Raw genomic sequence first — 6,142 nt, 5'->3', positions numbered from 1 at the left:
CTGAGCAGTGGTTTGTAGTTCTCCTTAAAGAAGTCTTTTACATCCCTTGTATGTTGGATTCCTAGGTATTTTATTCTCTTTGAAGCTATTGTGAATGGGAGTTCATTCATGATTCGGCTCTGTGTTTGTCTGTTACTGATGTATAAGAATGCTTGTGATTTTTGCACATTGATTTTGTATCCTGAGATTTTGCTGAAGTTTCTTATCAGCTTAAGGAGATTTTGGGCTGAGATAATGAGGTTTTCTAAATATACAAGCATGTCATCTGCAAACACAGACAATTTGACTTCTTCTTTTCCTAATTGAATACCCTTTATTTCTTTCTCTTGCCTGATTGCCTTAGCCAGAACTTCCACCACTATGTTGAATAAGAGTGGCGAGAGAGGGCATCCCTGTCTTGTGCCAATTTTCAAAGGGAATGTTTCCAGTTTTTGCCCATTCAGTATCTTATTGGCTGTGGATTTGTCATAAATAGCTCTTATTATTTTGAGATACATTCCAACAATACCGAATTTATTGAGAATTTTTAGCATGAAAGGCTGTTGAATTTTGTCAAAAGCCTTTTCTGCATCTATTGATATGATCATGTGGTTTTTGTCTTTGGTTCTGTTTATATGCTGGATTGCATTTATTGTGTTTTAACTTTAATAATAGAATTTAAAATAATTCACACAGCATAATTACAGTATTAGATTATTCCAGGCTTGACTATTTACTTGTACTAGTGGCTTTTTTAACTATTAACTTGTTAAAAATGTTTTATGTTATTTATTTCTTTTTTTTACAGATGGGATGTCGCTATATTACCCAGGCTGGTCTTACACTCCTGAGCGCAAATGGTCCTCCCACCTTGGCCTCCCAAAGTGATGGGATTACAGGCATGAGCCGCAGCACCTGGCTTTAACATATTTTTGTTACAACTTGAAGAACTCCTTTTAGCATTTATTTTATTTTATTTTACTATAAGTTCCGGGATACAAGTGCAAAACGCGTAAGTTTGTTACACAAGTGTATGTGTGCCATGGTGGTTTGCTGCTTCTACGAAGCCATCATCTAGGTTTTAAGCCCTGCATGCATTAGCTATTTGTCCTAATGCTCTCCCTCCTCCCCTTGCACCTCAAACCCTGACTGGCTGTGATGTGTGTTGTTCCCCTCCCTCTGTCCATGTGTTCTCATTGTTCAACTCCTACTTAAAAGTGAGAACATGCAATGTTTGGTTTTCCATTCCTGTGTTACCTTTAGCATTTCTTATAAGACAGGTCATATGGTTATGAACTTCCTTAGTTTCTGTTTGTCTGGGTATGTCTTTATTTCTGTTTCATTTCTGAGAGAGATTTTCTATGTATAGTATGTATAGTATTCTTTGGCAGTTTTTTTTTTTTTTTTTTTTTTTTCTCTCTCTCTGCTCTTTGGCTATATCATCCCACACCATCCAGGCTTGCAATTTTTTTTTTTTTTAGATTTTTGTTTGTTTGTTTGTTTGTTTTTGCCAAGTCTCCTGATACCCGTAAAGGGGTTCCCTTTTATGTGACAAGTTTCTTTTCACTTCTGCTTTCAACAGTCTCTTTTTGAGTTTGACTTATGATAAGTTGATTATAATGTGCTTCAGAGTGTTACTGTTGGGGTTGATATTGTTTGGACATGTTGATTTTCATGAAACTGGATTGAGTCTATATCTCTCCTATGATTTTGGAAGTTTTCAGTCAGTAGTTCTTTAAGCTTTGTGTCTCTTTATTTGCTTCTTTTTCCTTCTGAGACATCCACAGTTTATTATTGTTTTTCTAATTTTAATTCATTTTCTATATGTGTGTTTTCTTGCATTTCTTCAAGATCTTTAAGATGATTATTTTGAATTCTTTTTCAGGCAATTCCTAGATCTCCATTTCTTTGTGACTTACTAGTGAAGCTTTACTAGTTTCTTTTGGTGGTGTCATGTTTGCCTAATTCTTCATTATCTGTGTAGATTGCATGGATGTCTGTGCATTGATGTCTCAATAAACATCTTTTCTGGCATTTAAAGACTGCTTTTGGCAGATAAAAGCTTTCTCCTGTTGAGCATCTATGCTGGTGAGATTGCCTCCAGGATCCTAGTAAAGTGGGTTTTGAGCTAGATCATGTGGCTGCCTCTTCATCTACAATGGGATTTGTGCTTAATAGACCTGTTATCAGGGCCTCCAGTGGGTATGAATTCTGTCTGGTCCCCAGATGGACTGAATTACCTCTGGTACATTGGGCAGTAGGGTTGGGCTGGAATGAGGATCCATTTTAGGGTCCACAGATGGTAGGCCTGTTACTAGGTTTGTCAATGGGCATGGTTTCCTCCAGGTCTTTGGGAGAGCTCCCATTAAGTGACTGGGTAGGTCCCTTTGCAGGCAGTACTTGTCCTGGCCTGCAGTTGAGAGGAGATGAATATAAGTCACAGGGTTGCAGTAATGACAAAGATCTGCAGGCCTGCCTCTGAAGTCAAGGTTTGGTGTATCCTCCTGTTGGTCCCTGGTCAGGCAAAACTGCCCTCAGACCATAGCTGAGAGGGGATGAATCCAAGTTACAGGGCTGTGTCAGGATCTTCTATGAGACTGAGAGCAGCAGGCCTGCCTCTGAGGATCATAAAGAGGCTTGTCTTTCTCTATGTTCTTGATTGGGCAAGCCTACACTCAGACCACAGTTATTAATGCCTGGAGCTGAGTTTCACAGTCATTTCAAGTTCCACACTTAGGACCGAGGTCAACAAGCTTATTATCTGCAGCGCTTGTGTATGTGACTCCTCCTGCGCTCCTTGACAGGTGGCAAAATAAGGCTGTATCCAAGGCCACAATAAAACAATAAAACAAGGCCATTGCTAGGTCTAGAGCTGAGACCACTGTTGGCAGGTCTCCCTCCCAAAATGGCTTTCCTACATCTTGATCTTCACTAGGATTTCACAATCTCCTATCTAAATCCTAAGGCTCCCACTAAGGTATTCTCCCATTAATGGCTGTGAAATTATCGTTGCTGCTGAGGAACATAAGCAGTGGACTTTCTATTTCACCATCTTTCTCTAGTTTTTGTCTCTCACTATTTTAAAACTTTCATTTTTTTTTTTTTTTTTTGAGACGGAATCTCGCTCCGTCACCCAGGCTGGAGTGCAGTGGCACAATCTCGGCTCACTGCAACCTCCACCTCCTGAATTCACACCATTCTCCTGCCCCAGCCTCCAGAGAAGCTGGGACTATAGACGCTAGCCACTATGCCCGGCTAATTTTTTGTATTCTTTAGTAGAGACGGGTTTCACTGTGTTAGCCAGGATGGTCTCGATCTTCTGACCTCGTAATCTGCCAGCCTTGGCCTCCCAAAGTGCTGGGATTATAGGCGTGAGCCATTGCACCCAGCCAATAATTGAATTATTTTATGTTCTAGCATAATTTTGGTTTCTTTCTGCTTGAAACATGTTGAGATTTTTGGGTTTGGGGGTTTATATGGGATCTCAATTACATGAATATTTGACTGCTTGGCACTTTACCATAGGTCATCAAGCCTCTGCTTTTGTTTTGTTGTTGTTATTGTTGTTATTTGGGGTTTTTGAAGTTTTGCTATTATTAGGGGTTGCTTCCATTGCTATGTGTTTAAGTTAATCGATCTTTCCTTTGGCAGTGTCTGCAGCTAATCCTAATCCTACTTAGTGTATTTTTAAAATTCAGATAATTTTTTTTATTTCTATAAATTATACTTGATGGCTGTTGGGAATATAAACTCTTCTTTGTGTGAGCTCTAGGACTTGTTTAGTCTATTGCTTCCAGTAGTCGTTCATATTCTACAAGAAGTTTACTCTAACAAACGTACGAATTAGCACTCTTCCAAAGATTTGAGGAGATCCCTTTGCAGCTATTAGACCTCCCTCTGTGTGTGCTAATCCCTTCTCTCTAGTTATCTGTCTTGAAATGGTCCCTTTGTCTTCTCTATACTCTAATCTTTATTTAATCAAGTCTCCTTAATACTCTATCTAATCTAGTCTTCTCTATAATCTTTATCTAATCTAATACTTAATTCAGTAAGACTACTTGATATATTTTGGTGTCCTCTGCTGCCTCTCTCTCTCTCTCTTTTTCTCTCTCTTTCTATATATATACATGCATAAATATACACACACGTATATATACATATAGAGCTTTTTTTATTCTATCAGTTATGCCTCAGTATTAGCCAATATTATCTTGGTGTTTTTATATTTTTAAATATAAGAAGTGTACACATTTTTTATATTTAAAATATTTTAACATATTTTGTCTCAGTCCATCAAGGTCACACAGTGTCCAGTACTAAAGTCCTATGGAATTACTTATGTTCAACTGGATAATACTGAGACATAAGTGTTGGAATAATTCCAGCTGAAGGTAATCAAGGGCTGTTTTTTCTCTTTCACCCTCTTAACTCCTATTTCCACCTTCAATTTTTCTTTAGAACTAAAATTAGGATTGTCTAGGGTCTGTTACTGGGGTCCGCATCTCTTTGCTTTGTACTCTGCAAGTATTTTCTAAGTCATAACATGTGGAAATCACTTATTTCTCTTTTCTCAAGAATAACAGTCTTATTCTGTCTCTTGTCTAATGTCTACAAACTGTTATGTCACATATTTTTCTAACTTTTAGTTTTTTAAGGTAGAAAATTAAGTACAATTTATATTAATCCATCTTGATAGGATTCTATATCTTACTGATATTCATTAACTACCCAATGCCTTTTACATAACACATTTTTGAATATTTTAATTGCAAAATAAGTAGAAAAGGAGGCCACAGGAAAAGAAAAACAGCATTACTTAAAATGTGTATAAATAGAATTTTCAACAGTTTTTACTTAATGAAAGAAACCAGCACAAAGTCACAGATTGTGTTAGAAGAATATGTAGGTCTCCTGATCCCTGCCCAGTGCAACGGTGTTTCCCTTCAGGATGCTTCTCAGGTGAGCTCATCCTGTTTTTTGTTGGAAAAACACTGTTGAACAAATACTGCAGCTTAGAAGGTGCCACTTCAGAGCACATCCAGAAATCCTAGATTGTTTTCTTTTTAGCCCTGTGGGATTCCCACCTATATACTGGCTTTATGCCCAAGAGAATGTACTTCATATATTGTGTAACTACTGGTTCAGCAGGAATAATAATAGGGTATGCAACAAAAAAGAAAACTACTCTCTTAACTGAGTGAGATTTGGGGGAAGTAAGTAGTAGATTCAATATTTTGAAAGCAGAACAATTTGATTTTTCATTGTTGTAACTTCCATTGTCAAACTCAATATATAGTTGATGAAAGAGTAAATAATTGATAGACTCTTAAAGGCAGCTTTATTTATTTATTAAATTGCTATTAGTCAGTCAATTTCTCTTCTTTATTTTCCAATATCTATACTAAGACTGCTTTTCCTACCTAAAAATGCTTGACAGGGAGGCCGAGGCGGGCAGATCACGAGGTCAGGAGATCGAGACCATCCTGGTTAACACGGTGAAACCCCGTCTCTACTAAAAATACAAAAAAAATTAGCTGAGCCTGGTGCCCGGTGCCTGTAGTCCTGGCTACTCGGGAGGCTGAGACAGGAGAATGGCCTGAACCCAGGAGGTGGAGCTTGCAGTGAGCCGAGATTGCGCCACTGCACTCCAGAATGGGCGACAGAGCGAGACTCCGTCTCAAAAAGAAAAAACACACACACACAAAATTAGCCGATGGTGGTGGCGGAGGCCTGTAGTCCCTGCTACTCGGGAGGCTGAAGCAAGAGAATGGCATGAACCCAGGAGGCAGAGCTTGCAGTGAACCTAGACTAGATTGTGCCACTGTACTCCAGCCTGGGTGACAAAGCAAGACTCCGTCTCAAAAAAAAAAAAAAAAAAAAAAAAACTTGACAAATCAAGGGGTAGCAAGAATGCCTTCCTCTAGGATTAATTGCTTGGCTTCGTTTGAGTTACTCCATTTTTTTTTTTTTTTTTTTTGAGACGGAGTCTCGCTCTGTCACCCAAGCTGGAGTGCACTGGCCAGATCTCAGCTCACTGCAAGCTCCGCCTCCCGGGTTCATGCCATTCTCCTGCCTCAGCCTCCCGAGTAGCTGGGACTACAGGCGCCCCCCCCCTCGCCCAGCTAGTTTTTTGTTTTTTTTTTGTTTGTTTTTTTTTTTTGAT

Source organism: Rhinopithecus bieti, unplaced genomic scaffold, assembly GCF_001698545.2.
Source record: "Rhinopithecus bieti isolate Rb0 unplaced genomic scaffold, ASM169854v2 scaffold_69716, whole genome shotgun sequence".
Taxonomy (NCBI): domain Eukaryota; kingdom Metazoa; phylum Chordata; class Mammalia; order Primates; family Cercopithecidae; genus Rhinopithecus; species Rhinopithecus bieti.
This window is presented reverse-complemented; position numbering follows the sequence as displayed.